This window comes from Magnolia sinica, chromosome 3 (assembly GCF_029962835.1).
Source record: "Magnolia sinica isolate HGM2019 chromosome 3, MsV1, whole genome shotgun sequence".
Taxonomy (NCBI): domain Eukaryota; kingdom Viridiplantae; phylum Streptophyta; class Magnoliopsida; order Magnoliales; family Magnoliaceae; genus Magnolia; species Magnolia sinica.
The window spans coordinates 31,050,943-31,067,568 of record NC_080575.1 but is presented as its reverse complement, the minus strand read 5'-3'; the positions used below and the strand labels follow the sequence as shown (position 1 = coordinate 31,067,568).

General features: G+C 44.8%; 1 non-coding gene across 1 annotated transcript; it reads right to left on the bottom strand.

The window, feature by feature from the left end:
* Positions 1–370: 370 nt before the first annotated feature.
* LOC131241571 (small nucleolar RNA R71) lies at positions 371–477 on the bottom strand. The gene has a single exon (XR_009169131.1). It is a non-coding gene; the product is annotated as a small nucleolar RNA R71 (small nucleolar RNA).
* Positions 478–16,626: the final 16,149 nt, after the last annotated feature.

Genomic DNA, 16,626 nt, shown 5'->3' with positions numbered 1-16,626 from the left:
ACAGGCACCCCCACCTCGTACTTTACGAGATTATCTACAACCGGCGGGAGTGAGTATGCCCTCATGCATGATTTTTCCTGAAAACACAGGACAAATGGACATCAAGCCAGGAGTTATCCAACTCCTTCCCAAATTTCATGGACTTGAATCAGAAAGTCCATATTTACATTTGAAAGAGTTCGATGAGATTATGGCTACATTATGTTTTCCTAATGTATCTGAGGATACAGTCAGGCTGAAACTCTTTCCTTTTTCCTTAAAAGAGAAAGCTAAGACGTGGTTACATTCACTACGTCCTAGATCCATTGACACATGGAACGACATGCAGAGGGAATTCATAAAAAAATTCTTCCCACATCATAAAAGGATTACCCTCAGAAAAGCAATAATGAACTTTGCCCAAAAGGAAGATGAAACATTCTTCCAATGTTGGGAAAGGTTCAAAGATTTGGTCAATTCATGCCCACAACACGGATTTGAAACGTGGCGCATTACAAATTTTTTCTATGATGGACTGACATCTTCCATGCGCCAAATGGTCGAGACAATGTGTAATGGAGAGTTCATTAATAAAGATGTTGACGAGGTATGGGATTACCTCGATAGTCTCGCTGAAAAAACACAATCATGGGATTATTACCCAATGGCGAACACCACGTCTAGGCCGACTCAATTAAAGGAGAAAGGTGGATTATATCTCTTGAAAGAAGAGGATGATCTCAAGTGTAAAGTGACTACGCTCATAAGGAAAGTTGAGGCCATGGAAGGAAAGAAGGATAAGGTCAATGAAATTGTTTGCGGCATCTGTGATTGCAACATTCACACAACTGAAAACTGTCCTACAATACCTGCCTTTCGAGGAGTGTTGAATGAACAAGCCAATGCCGTAAATAACTATCAAATGTCACGCCCCAAACCCAGAAATTGGATTCGTAGGAATCCCGATCACCGAATCCGGTGCCGACAGCCTCCGTAGTGCCCCATTCTCGGGTCCTAGCGTCCATATGCTAGATTCCGATCCTAGGATCCTACAAGGAGGAATTTTTTTATACATTTAACTCATAATAAGCATAACCACAAGATTACCCCAATTCACAAAAGCAACATCATCATCACATATCCACTAATATAATCATTTGAGTACAATGCAGAAAGGAAAAATACATATATCGAAATCAAAGCTCCAGAATACAACTGCACGCTCCAAGCTCAACGCTGTTGCAACCTAATAACACCTGCACGCATCTATCGTGCGTAAGCTTATAGAAAGCTTAGAGGGTGGTGAAAGTGTGTGCACAAGGTAAGTGCCAAGTATTAAATACAATGCCATCATCATACAATACCGGAAATACTAGTAATCCATAAATCGTACATAATCAGAATAAGCAGAAATATTGACGATGGCAAGAATTTTCAGAGCAAACAGAAATACTGACAAGGTCATAAATCACATGATAATAGAGTAAGCGGAAAAATTAATAAGTGCATAAATCATATAATATTAAAATACACATTACAAATCAGTATGCAAACGAAGAGTCGTAGAGAGCCAAATATCAAGTGCAGAGGATGCAATGCAATATACATTCCTGATAAGTAAAATGAATAGCGTCAACCATACCATATACTGGGGATGTAATGCAACATGCAGTGCAAATGGAATGACCATGCTGGAGTGTGAAGTCGGTATGGTAGTACGTAGTATCACAGGCTATGGGGTCCATCACAATGGACTTCTATCCAAACTAGTCCCATACCTAATTTGGATGGTCAGACCCAATGTGGTAAACTCCTGATCTCAGGTTAGTCGCGTGCCCTAACCGAAATCCTGGCCATTTCGAAGGTACACGTAACAAATAGTTGCGCACCACCAGCCCGAGTGGGTAGTGAATGATGAATGAATGAATGAGTATGCAACTCCTACTCACTAAGTTCGCATATCAGTATGGTTCATCTCTGGGATCATCACCGGGGTTTAGTACACTCCAAATGGCACTGCCGCTCTCCCAGCCGTACAGTCCAAGTGAGCGTAAGAAACCTTACTATCCGCCTGGCCAATAGTCTGCCAATACCTATCCGGCATGTCGATAGCGGACTCATTCACGAGCTGGTCAAACTCAGCCTAGTATTGCCCCCTACCCTCGGGCGGGTAAGGCCACACCCCCTCCCAACCGACCACGACACAGTGGGAGACGCGGCCTCCTGATATTCGGCACTCGGGCGCTCATGTATCCACTCGGTCTCGACGTTGGGGCGTCTCTTGGCCACGGAGGTTGAGGGATTTTCACCTAGGGACATCTATGGCGCCCGTTTGGCCATCCACGATACGCCTGTGGAGGCTACAGCCGTAGTGTCGCTAGGGCGTACAGTAATCATAATGCGAGATGCATGAGTCATACAATCCAGTCATGCATCAATCTTGTACACACTGCGTGCTCAAGTGAGATAACCTCCGCCTATCAGGGAATCTCATAACAACATGCTCAATGACATATGCAATGATCAACCACATCTCATAACAAACATGCAGATAATGCGTATGGGCATGTATCATGATATTATGCTGTCAAATACTCAAAATCGGTATCGAAAATCGACCTCGACAATGTGGACATTTAACCAACATTGCCCCCAAGGAATGGCCCATATAGAGCCAAACATATATAATGGGCCCACAGCCTCACACAGAGGCCTGATATACAACACAGTGGGCCTTACTCAAGGACCACATATACACAACAGGCGGCCCTGCTCATGTACCTCAAATACATGACATGTGGGCCCTACACATGGGTCTCGAGTACATCAAATGGGCCATGCATCATGGGCCATGAATACATCACAATGGGATCCATAACCTGGTCCTCAAATGCATCCCAATGGGCCTCACCGTATAGGCCTCATATACATCATATTAGACCTTAAACACGGCCTGAATGCACATTGCAACGGTCCTCAAATACGAGCCGCATATACAACGCATTGGGCCTCAACAATCGGCCTCGATATTCGGCCTCAATAATTGTTACCGATAATCAACATGTATAATCAGCACTGACAATTAGCATCAATGATCGGCACCGACAACCAGCATATATAAACAAGGCGGGGTCCATAGATAAACAACCAATCAACAATAATGTAAAGATCGGCTCTCAGACGTGGCTATATCAATCCGATAGCACGAAGCCATCTGTCCATGACGAATGGGGCCCACTTACTTGGGTTAACCCACGAAGAGAATGGGCCTAACAAGGCCTAAGGGAAGGTTACAATGAGGACATCCAACCGTCATTACCAATCAAGGTGGGTATTCAACCAACATTGCTCCCAAGGAGTGGCCCCACATAGAGCCAAAAGTATCGTGGGCCCATGGCCTCATACAAGGGTCTTATACAATTACCATGGGTCGTATCAGTAGGCCGCCCCAATGGGCCTCATGAACATCAAGTGGGCCACATTATAGGGGCCGGATAAATGAAACACGTACATCATGGTGGGCCCTGCGATAACACGGTCGGTGGGCCCATCGATCATGGCCGGGCGGTGTGGATGAATCACATCCATCAAAGTGGGATCGACAGATGGATGGTGTGGACATAAAATACATACATCATGGCAATCCCCATGTGGGACCCATGAATGGACAACATGAGTGAAATTCCTACATCAGATACGAGGTCCACACGCCCCACGTGGACAAACAGCCTGGATAAAACACATCCAGCAGGGTGGGCTACATCTACCGCTATCCAAGTACGGAGAGTGTGGATATGAAACACTGACATCAAGGTAGGTCTATACATATATAGCAAGTGGGCCTGCACCTTTAAATGGGCCCACCAAATGAACAGCTTGGATATACAATACATATACTGAGTGGGTCACACGTCCAACGGACTAGATGGTGTGGCCAAATCACTTACATTAGGGTGGCCCATGCAGCACCGTCAAGATGGACGGTGTGTATGTGCAGCACAAGTCCAGGAGGACCCCACCTAGCAAAACGTCCAAATGGACGGTTGGATGGAACAGGTACCTTATGGTGGTCCGGTGTAAGTATACAGTGCATACATCGAGTGTGGGCCCCACGTCCACACAATGGACAGTGTGGGTGTCGCGTATACATCACATGAGCCCCAAGGCTGTGTTCAGAGAAAGAGGTGGGTCCCGCCATCCCAGACAGTGGACGGTGGTGATTATAGCATGCATCATGGTGGGCTATCCACGTGGGGCCCACCCACTACACAGATATAGAATTATATATATATTAACACCCAGATACATCATGGTTCCCACGTACAGCATGGATAAAATACTATATCGTGTGTGTGGGTTATTACATGGGCCACACACCGATGAACGACATAAACATCACAGTGGATTCCGCCGTCCAGAGAGTTGGATGGTGTGGATACAAGATACACGTCATTTGATGCCCACTTGGGTGAACGGTTGGATATACAACATACATCACAGTCAGGGCCCACCTAACCTACTGACGTCAGACAGCAGCATATGACTGGTGTGGGATCCACGTCTGGACAGATGTACAGTTAGGATATATCATATACATCACGGTTAGGGCCCCACCAGCAAATGGACGGTGTGTTCAGAACACACACATCACATTGGTTCCCAGAACCTGCAGACGTACAGAGCGGCCCCCACCTACAAGATTTCCACCGTCTAGATGGACCGTGGGATGCAACACCTACAAACATGGTGGTCCATCAGAGGAAATGGATGGACGGTTTAGATATAAAACGTATACATCAGAGGTGGGGCCCAGTGGGAAAATAACGCACAGCAAGTTGGGGCCCACTGCAAAATGTCCAGCCCACCAGCAGCTGGGCCTGTTGGCCGTCCCTCAACTGGACAGCCTGGTTGAAACACATGTGCAAGGTGGGCCTCATAGCCCCTAGCTGGGCTTCAAGCAAAATTCACAAAGGACAAAAAAATAAAATAAAATAAAAATAAAAGAATAATAAGAAAAAAAATAAATGCTAAATGGCAGACATCAGTCCCGACTATTCCTCACGGTGTGGATCAACTGAGATTTGGATCTGTCCCATTCTCAGGCCCATGGCCTAAAATAGCATGGGAAGACCCATGCATCACGGCAGACCTGCTGCTGGGCAGATTTCTGCCCAGCGGGTGTTGTGCGGACCTCACGATCAAGGTAGATCGGAAGATGGATGGTGTGGGTGCATAGAACACATCAATGTGGGGTCCACACATGTGGCCCACCAGTGCTGGAATCAGGCTGATATCTGTTTTGTCCTACCGTCCAGATGGTCGGCAGTCTGGACAGTTTTGCTGCTGCTGGTGCAACCCACCGAAACATGGGATCTGGGCCGTGAAGATGAACGGCTGAGGATATAGAATACACACATCAAGGTGGGTCCACGGCAGTGTGGCCCACTCGTTTGGGATTAAGCCGATATTTGTTTTCTCCTACATTCAGGCCTACTAGACGGTCTAAGCAGCAACCGTCCAGCAGCTCCTGGCTGGTCACAGCCCACCTGTCCTTGTTGGATTTGGCCACAATGCTGATGGACGGTGTGGCTACATCCTCATACATATACGACAAGGTGGGGTCCACACCAGTGGGGCCCACCAGCGCTGAATCAATCTGATATTTGTGTTTTTCCTTCAAACAGAGCCTCGGCGAGGTACCCCTGTTGGGCGGGCATCATGAATAAAATACACCTACATGGTGGGCCCCACCCATAGATGATCCACCAGGAGGGTGGGACACATCCAGCTGGGCCATGAAGATAGACGACTGGAGTAGATAAAACATATATACCATGGTGGCCTGCAGCAGGACAGCAATCTGCAGTTGGATCTAGCCCATTTTGGGCTCACGTCCTAAGATGGTCTCTCCACATGGACAGCGAGGATACAAAGTAATACATCAAGGTGGGGTCCACGAGGGTGGGCCACCCCACTCCAGCAAGAAAATCAAACTGATATTTGCGATTTCCCTACATCCAAACGGCCCTGCATGACCGGCCGGTCATGCAAGCCCACACGGCTAGCAACACAGTCCACTTGTTGGACTGTGTGGAAGAAGTATATACATCACAGTAGGGTCCACGCAGTGGCCCATTGAGTTGGAAGTCAAGCTAATATTGATATAATCATCCATCATATTTTTGCCCATGGTTCCACTTAGGACTTCCAAGGGGCATGGGATAAGGTAGATAGCGATGCAAGCCAAAGGCTAGCAACACTCCACTTGCTTGGGACTCCATGGTGTTGGAAGAAAGGAAGGACATCAAAGAGGGGTAGAGGGATTCAAGGCTTTGAAGGCCATTGATTAAGTAAGGGCTGAAATTTGAGTTGCTTTGCACTCCATGGCATGAGACTTTGGGTGATGCACCACACAGAAAAGGGAAGATAGTGGGTCCACAGACAGTGCATCCACGGCTTATGTGACGGTCCACTTATAATTTGACGTGCATGCACAAGTGGCCCATGCCTTAAGGAAAGGCAAGAGACGGGTGATGTGCAGCAAGGAAAATGGTTAGAGATGAAATAAGGTCCCCAAATGGATTTCCAAGCCTTCATTTGCCGGTACCCATGGGTTCCTCGAATGACACTAGGACCGGCTTGCTCAAACCTGGTGGACGACTGGTCGCAATTCTCAACGGCTAAATCATCGGAGTTTAGTGAAGGATGACAAGGGCGACGCAAATGGAGTTTTGGGTCACAAGTCCAAATGGACCTAGAAGGACATGAATCCTACGAGAGAGATGAGGACAAGACGGGCTTGTAAAGATGAGATATCTCAATGAGGCTTTGAAAAGGATTCATCTCAAACTTCACAAGTGGGGCCTACACGGTGTGTGAGTGCACCTAGTGTGCTCGTGCATGACGTGCACTGGACGAATGGGGTCGGTCAAACGGCCTTTGACCGAGCTAAATGTGATAAGTGGGTCCCACAACATGCGATCCACGGCCTTTATAGTGCGCGGGTCACAACTTATGATTTGGACGTCGGATTGACACACGGGGCGCGGCGTTGGAACCGCGGCGACGACGTGGTCGCAATGGTGCAGGTCAAGGGCTAAATCACTTCGGGTTTACGGGATGAAACTCAAGGTCGTGCGCAAATGGAATTTAAGGGTCACAAGTCGCCGGAATTTGACCGGAAGGACCGCGGAATCCTACGGAACGAGATGGACACTAGGACACGGGCTTGACATCAAAGACCTTTTACTGGACCTAACTCCAATACATACAATCCTGGCTGGAAAAATCATCCAAACTTTAGTTAGAGGAATGGACAAACGGCGACTCCTCCAGGTTTCTTCAATCAAAATCCAAATCAAGTGAAACCTCAAGAAGAACCGGTTCAAAATCCCATACAAGAGCTGGCTCAGGCAATGCGGGGAATTACAGATTTTATGTAAAAGATAGATTCTCGTATGACGGTTATAGAAAAGGGGATTCTTCTTGCACAACCTCTCCCCAATCCTAAACCGCAGTACGAGATTAATGATCCCAGCTCTTCAAATCAGATGGGGCATGCTAAATCCATCACCACTCTTAGGAGTGGGAAGATCATTGATAAAACTCTTCCGGTTAGGCCCAAAAAGCCTCAAGAACCAGAAGAGGACAACAATGATGGATCCAGTGATGCCCCACAAAAAGTAGAACCGAAACTTCTAGAGAAGCCAGTTGCTCCATTCCCCCAACGGTTGGTTTCACCAAAACCTCTCTTTAAATCTCAGGATATCCTAGAGGTGTTGAAACAAGTGAAAGTCAACATTCCTCTACTTGATGTCGTTAAACAGATACCTTCATATGCCAAATTCCTGAAAGACTTATGCATGACCAAGCGACGGAAAATTATTCAGAAGAAAATCTTCTTGACTGAGAAAGTGAGTGCCATCCTGAAGCAAGACGTGCCGCAGAAATTCAAGGATCCCGGTAGCTCAACCATATCATGTGTAATCGGGAACCATCGAATTGATCACGCACTTCTTGACTTAGGAGCGAGCGTCAATCTGATTCCCTACTCGGTATACAAACAGTTAGGTTTGGGTGAATTAAAACCCACCCTAACCACACTACAACTTGCTGATCGCTCTGTTCGTGTACCAAGAGGGATAATTGAGGATGTGTTAGTCCAGGTCGATAGATTTTACTACCCTGTAGATTTTATCATCCTGGACACCGAACCCATCAATAATATGAGCACTCAGATTCCCATCATTCTTGGTCGCCCATTCCTTGTCACGTCAAATGCAATTATCAATTGCAGGAATGGTGTCATGACTATGTCTTTTGGAAATTTGACATTAGAGTCAAACATTTTTTTCAATAATGGCAGCAACTCAGAGGATGATGACGATTTCCACGACATTAACATGATTGACTCTTTCGTGGAAGATACGACACCGCTGACCTTATCCTCCGACCATCTAGAGACGTGCCTGGCCCACTCCCATGATTTTGATGATGACATGATTAGGGAGACGTGCACCTTGCTTGATACTGCACCGGTACTTGAAGTTAACCGGTGGAGGCCACAATTTGAAGAATTGCCACAAACCGATGTAGTGCCTCTACCGTCTAACCTCAAGCCGCCGAAGCTTGACCTAAAACCTTTGCCCTCTGATTTGAAATATGCCTATTTAGGTCAAGATGAGACATACCCGGTGGTGATCTCTGCCCACCTAGAGAAAGAACAGGAGAGTACACTCATATCTACTCTCATTGAGCATAAAGGAGCCCTGGGATGGACGATAGCGGACCTCAAGGGAATCGATCCCTCGATTTGTACTCACCGCATATATCTTAAGGATAATGCAAAAATCGCTCGACAACCACAACGTAGACTAAATCCGAACATGAAGGAAGTGGTTAAGGCCGAGGTTCTTAAACTATTGGACGTGGGTATCATATACCCTATATCTGATAGTCAATGGGTGAGTCCAACTCAAGTGGTCCCTAAGAAGTCTGGAATCACCATCGTAGCCAATGCCAATAATGAACTCGTGCCAACTAGAGTCACTACTGGTTGGAGAATGTGCATTGACTACAGAAAGTTGAATACCGTCACGAGGAAAGACCACTTTCCTTTACCATTCATTGATCAGATCCTGAAAAGGTTAGCTGGTCATTCCTATTATAGTTTCCTTGACGGGTATTCGGGCTACAACCAGATAGAGATAGCCCCTGAAGACCAGGAAAAGACCACATTTACATGTCCCTACGGCACCTTTGCCTATCGAAGGATGCCATTCGGACTATGTAATGCCCCTGGCACTTTTCAGCGATGTATGCTTAGTATCTTTTCTGATATGGTAGGGCAATATCTAGAGGTCTTCATGGACGATTTCTCTGTTTATGGTCCATCTTTCAGCAAGTGCTTGGAAAGTCTTAAATGTGTGCTGAAAAGATGTGAAGAAAAGAACTTGGTACTTAATTGGAAGAAGTGTCATTTCATGGTTCAGAAGGGAATTGTCCTTGGGCATATCATCTCGTCCAAGGGAATCGAGGTAGATAAGGCAAAAATCGATCTTATCTCTAACCTACCTCCACCCAAGAACATCAGAGACGTGCGATCCTTCTTAGGATACGCAGGATTTTACAGGCAATTCATAAAGGACTTTAGTCTCCTCTCTCGTCCTTTATGTAATCTTCTTCAAAAGGATGCTCCATATGAGTGGACTGAGCAATGACAGGAAGCTTTCACCAAGCTTAAGGGCACGTTAACCACTGCACCTATCATGCAGCCACTTGACTGGAGCCTTCCTTTTGAGCTTATGTGCGACGCTTCTGATTATGCTCTTGGGGCGGTCCTAGGCCAGAGAAAAGATAAGAGGCCCTACGTCATTCATTACGCAAGTAGAACTTTAAATTCTGCCCAGGTGAACTACTCGACTACGGAAAAGGAACTCTTAGCTGTAGTGTTCGCCTTGGACAAATTTAGGTCCTACTTGATCGGATCCAAGATCATTATCTACACAGATCATGCAGCACTTAAGTATCTTCTTTCTAAGAATGATTCTAAGCCCCGTTTGATACGATGGATCCTTCTACTCCAAGAATTTGATTTAGAAATTAAAGATAAAAAGGGAGTAGATAACGTAGTGGCCGATCACCTTTCTCGCCTTAATACCTCTGATTCCCTTGAGGCGACCCATATCAATGACATGTTCCCTGATGAACAACTGTTCAGAGTCTCCCATTCACCTTGGTTCGCTGATATTGCTAATTATCTTGCTACAGCTGTCATACCGACACAGTGGACTACGCAAGATAAGAAGAAATTTTTCACCGAGGTGCGCAACTTTTTCTGGGATGATCCTTATTTATTTAAATATTGCCCAGACCAAATTCTAAGGAGATGTGTACCAGATAATGAGCATCAGAGTGTCATCTTTTGTCATTCTCAAGCTGTGGTGGTCACTTTTCTGCTAAAAAGACCACGGCCAAGATTCTGCAGTGTGGCTTTTACTGGCCCACTATGTTTAGGGACACTCATGAGTTTTGCAAAGCTTGTGAGCGTTGTCAGAAATTGGGAGCATTGTCCCGTCGAAATATGATGCCTTTGAATCCCATTCTTATCATTGAAGCATTTGATTGCTGGGGCATCGATTTCATGGGACCATTCCCCTAATCATTTGGAAATCTGTATATTTTGCTCGCCGTGGATTATGTCACTAAATGGGTCGAAGCGATTCCGTGTCGAACTAATGACCATCGCACGGTCATTAAATTCCTAAAAGAAAACATCCTTTCTCGATTCGGAACGCCTTGAGCCATCATTAGTAATGGGGGCTCACACTTTTGTAATAGACCATTCGAGAGCTTAATGAAGAAATACGGTATCTCTCATAAGGTGAGCACCCCATACCATCCACAGACAAGTGGGCAAGCCGAGATTTCTAATAGGGAAATTAAACACATCTTGGAGAAGACGGTCAACCCTGATCGTAAGGATTGGTCAATTCGATTGACCGATGCCTTATGGGCATACCGTACTGCATTTAAAACCCCTATTGGAATGTCTCCCTTTAGACTTGTCTATGGGAAGGCTTGTCACTTGCCTGTGGAGCTGGAACATAAAGCGTACTGGGTGATCAAAAATCTTAATTTCAATCTGGACAACGCTGGCTCTCTACGCAAACTTCAATTGAATGAACTGGAGGAAATCCGGAATGATGCGTACGATAATTCGATAATTTACAAGGACAAGATGAAAGCATTTCATGACCAACACATTTTGCGAAAATTATTCACGCCTGGTCAGAAGGTCCTTTTATACAATTCTCGATTACATCTCTTTCCGGGTAAGCTTCGATCTCGGTGGACCGGCCCTTACATTGTTGTCACTGTTTTTTCGCATGGGGCCGTTGAGATAAGAGATCCCGACAATGGCAAGGAGTTTAAAGTCAATGGACATCGATTGAAACCATTTGTTGAGAAAATTGATTCAGAGGACATGTCCATGCCTCTGACTGATCCTGTTTACCAGGATTGATCTCCTAGTCTGATGGAGGCGGACCCAGGTTATCAAGATTGATTAATTCATGGTCCATTCTTGTCTAGTTGAAGACGTTAAACTTAGCGCTCCTAGGACGCAACCCAAATTTTCATTCCATTTCACTTTTCTCATTCATTAGTTTAATGTTTGCGGGTAACATTACTGCAAACCCTCACGAGACTACAACTCGTCCACTAGGGGTAACCTAGGGGTTTAAAGGCTTGTTGCATACGCTAAATGCAATCGAGAGCACCTACGAAAGTGGTGTAGGTAGGATTTCATTTTGTTATTTTTATTTTATTTTTGTTGGTTTCTCTCTTGTGCTGACCCCCTTTTACGTAATAGTTATGGAAAGCCTCTTGATTCTTTCAGGTATTATCTTCCTATCACTTCTCATTTACTTATTTTGTCCCATGTGCATTGCATGTTTATTTCTTTTACATTGAGGACAATGTAGATTTTTGGTTGGGGGTGGGAGATTAGGTTTCCTAATCAGTGTTTTCTTGGTCTTGAGCAAAAGTTGTGAAAATTTTTAATTTTTCAGGATTTCTGATAAATTCGAAGTGATTTTGACAACCATCTAGGGCACTTAGAATTTCAAGATGCGTGATGTTGGTACTTTATGACTCTTGGATTCAGTTATCTATTAAATTTCACAGCTAAGTTTGAATTGTTAATTCAGAATTAGAAGATTGTACACTTTGATTGAGTTATGATCTCACATGTCACATCTCGCTTTCACATTAAGGTCTCAGTTTGATATTGAAGGATTTACTTGGTACTCACTAAGCATGAAAGGAACCGGCCTTGGAAAATTGAATGGATTGGGCGAACAGTCTTTACCATAGGTTTGCTCCCTATAGGTGAGGATTCGATTTCCCATGGATGATATTTGAAAAAGAGTTGGGTGTACAGTCCTTACCTTAGGTTTGCTCCCTATAGGTAAAGATTTTATCCCTCTTCTTGGCGTTACTTTTAATGAAAAAGTAAAAAATTAAAAGAATAAAAAGATAATGTGTGAGGCAAGTTCTGGTTATCGTGAATTCTCTTATTGGTTACCAATGATATCCTGAAATAAGAGGAGTGAAATTTAAATGGTGTTAAGCCGAGAGTACACGATACACCCATGGAACTCAATATTTAGAATCATTCTGATTAATGGATTAATATTTGAGCTTGATTATGAAGTTTACCGTGAGCTTGATTTCAGGAGAAAGTAATGCCAACATTCATGAATCTTAGAATTCGAGTATCTGAATTGTTTTTCATAAATCTCTCGAGTTTATAGAAATTGTTCTGTAATTCTCAACTTACTTTTTGCATATTTTGCTCGGGACTAGCAAAATGCTGGTTGGAGGTTGTGTTGAGGGTCAAATATTGCATATCAGACCCAGTTATTGCATGGATTTACAAGCATGATACCGTTTAATAGCCTGATTGAATCGTGTTTGTGATGCAGAGTGTATTTACACGCATGAACTAAAAAAGGGTGCTTAAACCATGGATTTAACGCTCTGATGACACCCAAGGCAAGGGACGGACTCTAGGGGACGAAGATCGATGGAATTATGCATCAAGGATCCGAAGAAATCAGGTCATTCACGTTAAAGAGGCCCGAAATTGGTGAAAAATGCAAGATCACATAGTTCTTACCATCTGATTGGCTCAAAACTTCATACATGGCCTGAGGGCCATAAATTAACCATACATATCAAATTTCAGCCCTCGGATCACTATAGAAGCACCCCAACTGATAAGATCAGCCCATAAACCATTAATTCTGGCCCGCCTGATATCTGGATATACTTCAATTTTGGTCTCAACCCATTAAATTAGATGGGAAACCAGATGGATGATGTGGATTTATCAAAAGAAGCAAGGTGGGTCCCACTTTACGCGTGTGTGTGCATAGCACACGTAGACCCGAGCCGCACCGAGCCAACAAACGCGGGTCAGTAGCGCTGACCCGCGTCCCCTTCCCAAATACGGCAATTGCCGTTTCACGCGCAAAACGGACGGACGCTGTCCGTTTTTTCCGACGCTAGTGGGCCCCACACATTGTCCCAGTGGACAATCCAAACCGTCCATCGTGTATAGGGCCTTGACTACTACAAAACCTTGCTGAACTTTTGGACCCATGCAAGCACACGTGCGCAATACAGAGGCCACAAACAGGCGGTCCTGCGACGTTCAAAATAATTTTTGAGGTGATTTCTTCTCTGGGCCGCGTCAATGGACGTTCAAAACCACCCATTCTTGACTGAAATTTCGTCCTGAATCTAATGGACGGGGTGGATTTCTCCGAAAATACCTCTGTGGGGCCCACCGAACACGTCAGCGCCTCTGCATACGCCTTACGCGCATTCGGGAAAACTGGAAGTTGCGGGCCGCCGTCCGTGAACAGATCAGCGATCCAAGCCGTCCATTTGATCATACAAGGGGTGCTTACACTCGCCACGCTGGCAGATTTCAAAGAGGGAAAGACTCCTCCTCTCAAACTGAGTCCAAACGCAAACAGTTAAGCGTTTCCTGTTGCAGAAGCAGAGTTCCGCAAGGAATCTGCCGCGAAGGATTTCGCAATCCGGCCAGGCCTCTCCTGCACAGCCCCTGGCACCTATAAAGAAGAGAGAAAAAAGCTTGGGACAGGAGGAGTGGCTGAAATGTGAAGTTTTGGAGGGAGGCTCGATTTTGAAGGCTTGAACATGGGGCAGGGACGTGAGGAGAAAGAGAGAAAGAGGGCTGGACGTGGCTTGGCTGCTGCTGCACGTCAGGGAGAGAGAAAGAGAAACAGAGAAAGGGAGCTTGGTTGGAAGGACGGGAGAAAGGAAAAGAAGAGCTGGAACGTGATAGTAAGATCCGGTTTTTATGTTCCTTGTTTTCTTTTCCTTTTATTCCTTTGATTGTTTTTCTGTGATTCTAGCATGATCATGCTAGGCTAAACCTCTTAGCTGGGGCTAAGAGGTGAAGCCTGTAGCGAGATGGGAGACACTATTTCATGCATTTAATTTAAATTTCTGAACTGAACTTGGTTTTAAGTTAATTATTAAAGGAATATTTTCTCTCAGTCTTTAATGATCTGTTGTGACTGAAATTACAATGGGTTTGCAATGGCTTTGAATATTTCTTTTTCTCTTTTTTTTTTTATGTTATGAAGTCAGGAAGCCCTGTTGTTCATCATTGTTCCATGGGCATGGTCGAATGGCGGTATCCTTCCTAACTTTTATGCATTGATGATTGGTTGGTAATTAGTTTAATTCTGTTGTTTGCTCTGTCTCCTGGGCATGGTTTGATGATGGAATCCATTCTAATTCATATACCTTTCATCTCTTGAAAACCAGATCAAGTAAGTTCAGTTTGAATTCCATAATCCTTGATGCAGGCATAAGATCTCCCTGATCTCTACAAGTGGATCCTCTGAATCCCTGGTTTCCCTTTCTCTGAATTCCTTAAAGTTTTAGATAATTATTCCACAATTGTTTCTTAAATTCTATTTGGTTTAGATCACATCTTAGTCTAGTTCTAGTTCTACTTGGTTTCAGGTAACGTACAGGTATCAGTCCCTGTGGATTCGACCTCGGTCTTACCGAGTTTATTACTATATCACAACCCTGCACTTGGGGTGTGAACATCGATTTCATAGTAAAGAGAGTGGCAATGGCCAACTCAACAAATAAAAGTGCGGCAACGGCCGATTCAATAATAAGGTAATAATAAGGTTAGTGGCAAGGGTCGACTCAATAAATTGATAAAGGCAAGGGCAAGTCTTGTATCTATCACCCCACATAAATTCATAAAGATCTCATGTAAACAGCATTATACTACAATCTCCAAGGGTAAATAATTGATGATAAAACATATAATGGCGGGAAGAATTCAAACTAACTCGAAGGCATGTTAAAGGCAAGTTAGAAAAATCACGAAGGCATGTAAAGGCAAGATGAAACAACAGGATGACATGAAAGGTAATGTAAATCTAATAACTTAAATTAATGTAAGCTTAAAGGACAAAACCCTCACTTTAAACTTAACTCAAATCTGGTCCTGACTCAGTCCAGGACTCAGCGAATCGACTCGGAACCCAACTCTCTCTTTCTTTTTCCTCTTCTTTTCTTTTCTTTTCCTTTCCTTTCTTTCTCTTTCTTTCTTTGTTTCTCTTTCTCCTTCTCCTTCTCCTTCTCTTTCTCTTTCTTTCTCTTTTCTTTTCTTTTCTTTTCTTTTCCTTTCCTTCTTTCTTTCTTTCTTTCTTTTTCTTCCTTTTCTTGCTGCTACGTCCAGCAGGGAGCTGGACGTTGCTCTCTCTCTCTCTCTCTCTTTATTTTCCTCCAAGCGTCGAGATGGAGGTGATTTATAGGGGTGTGGATCTTCCAGTCCCTACCTGCGTACGCAGATTCGTTTTCTTAAAAGAAGGAAACAGCGTGGCTTCCGCTACCTGTTTCTGTGCAGTGGATCGGAACGACGCGGGGAAAGTGGGATGATCAGCAACTGTTCGGTAGATCTTTCCCAGTTGCCTCCTTGAAGAGAGTCGGAAGTTCTGTTGGAGTAGTTTGAACGGTCAGGATCAGACGATGGGCAGCATAGATGGTCTCGGTGTGGCTTGTTTTCTCGGTCCACAATTTTAACGGGAACAGGTTTCTTGTTGCAGCGTCCACGACCGTGTGCATGGGTTGGCATGGATTTTATAGTCTTGGTCAAGATTTCTTGATAGACTTTATGGACAGTTCGGATTGCCCAATTGAGTTGAAGTGGGGTCCACATCAGGATCGGCTGTGCGATATGCGTCGCATTCAGTCACTGTAGCCCGGATTTTGTACAGTGGAAATCTCGTGGAATCTTGCGGAAAGGCTAGGGTGTGGTCGGTTCTGCCCTTCGGTCACATTGGACTGTCCGGATCGTCAGGAAAGATCACCGAAAGTGGGTCCCAGTCTCCCCTATCAGACTTCTGTCCGCTTACGTTACGCATGGCGAGCGTCTTTCTCGCAAGTTCGCGGGTTAAACGAGATTTGACTGTCTTCTTCAGTTCGGTGCAGCGCAGGTGCGCTCCTGATGTGCACACGTTGTCTAATTGTGGGGTCCGCTGTGATGTTTTTGAGAAATCTACTCCGTCAGTTCGTTTTGTCATC